The sequence below is a fragment of the Cryptomeria japonica genome, chromosome 2 (genome assembly GCF_030272615.1).
Source record: "Cryptomeria japonica chromosome 2, Sugi_1.0, whole genome shotgun sequence".
In the NCBI taxonomy this organism is placed as follows: domain Eukaryota; kingdom Viridiplantae; phylum Streptophyta; class Pinopsida; order Cupressales; family Cupressaceae; genus Cryptomeria; species Cryptomeria japonica.
Window position 1 is genome coordinate 668,961,503 of NC_081406.1, and position 1,822 is coordinate 668,963,324.

Consider the following 1,822-nt stretch of genomic DNA (forward strand, 5'->3'; position numbering starts at 1 on the left):
TGTATCTACTTTCTTTGTTTCGATTAGAAATAAGTTGGCTTTGAAGGGATTAAAATAATGTATATCATATATAATATAATTTTAGAATATTAAAAAGAGAGACAAAACCACCATTAACAATAGAATAATCAGCACAACCACCTCATTCCAAGGCATTTTAAAAAGAGTTAACAACATAAACCAACTAGTAATGCTCCAGAGACTCATATTCTTAAGGAAGATTCTTTTTTGAAAGAGTTAACAACATAAACCAGCTAGTAATGCTCCAAGACTCATCTTCTTAAGGAAGATTCTTTTTTGAAAGAGTTAACAACATAAACCAACTAGTAATGCTCCACAGGGTAACCTCTTTCGAGATAGTCATGTTTATTCTCAACATTTTTATTTTTTCACACAAGGGGTAAAAATTTATACAAACAGAATCTCAATACAAAGTAAGGAGCAACCAGCCCCAAAAGCAAGGAGCACACCTACTCTACCAGATCTTCCAAAATAATCTACTCGAAAGATTGAACATGCACCAAAGGCAGTTGATCCCAATCCCAAATATTCTAACCATCTCTCTTCTTTGATGCCCATTTAGCCACACAATCCGTTGCCCTATTCCATTCCCGAGGAACATAACAGAAAGACACTGAATCCAACACATCTCTCAGACTAATAATCTGTCTACCCACAATAGCAAGATGCCACTCAACTTCATCCATTCTCTGACCATTCAACATATCAACAACAACTTGAGAATCTAATTCACAAATAATCTTACTCCATCCCATCTCACATGCTCTTTCAAGAGCCGAAAGAACCGCAAGAGCCTCCATAAGATTATTGGTTTGATGTCCCTTATAACTAGAGAAAAGCAAGACCACTTTTCTGGAGCAATCCCTGGCAACACCCCCAATCCCAGCATGCCCTGGGTTACCATGAGAGGAGCCATCCGTATTAATTTTTCAGGAATCCCTGGAGCAGGGGGGTCCACCTGCCAACCCTTTGGGCCTTCTTCTTCACATATCCTCTAGAAGCTTGCCTCTTCTTCCCATTAAAGGAATAAAAAATAACCTTCCTTGAGATTCCCAAATTTTGAGCGATACATCTATCACTAGGACTAAAATCTTCAAAGAAATCACACTTAACCAACAGAGTTTCTCTAACCATATTACCAACTCTCAACCACACTTGAGGATATGCCATCCTTTTCTCTTGAAAAATCCCGCAGTTTCGCTCCAACCACACTTGCCAAATAATAAAGCATGGTCCAATATCCTAAGCACCATGAAGAATAGGAGAATTGGTAGGGGTCTACCAAGAGAATTCCAAAACTCAAGCAGAGAGTTAGTATGGACACATACACATTTCCACACTCCCCACCAAAAATGCCAAACCTCCTTTGTGTATTGGCACTGGAAGAAGATATGCGCAAAACTCTCTTCAGCTTTATTACAAAGCACACACATGGAAGGGCCATGAAATCCTCTTTTACATAGATATTCCCACATTAAACATCTATTTTGAACCACTAACCAAATGAAAAAGCTACATTTAGGCCAAACAAGCCTATTCCAAACTCCCTTCTCCCAAGGAACATTCACCTTACCAAACATCCTCCTATCCAATTCTGTGTATCTCGAAGCCACAATATACCTTCCTTTCGGGTTAGGACCCCAAGCCAAAAGGTCAGTTCCTCCCATGGAATTACAAAGCCTTCCCGCCAAAATCCTAGCAAGTCGGTCTCTATCCTCCACAGTCCCTCTTGGGGGCCACTCCTGCAGACTTTTCCATTGAGCCACTGTTCCTCGACCTAAACCTGAAACCACTTTAAAAC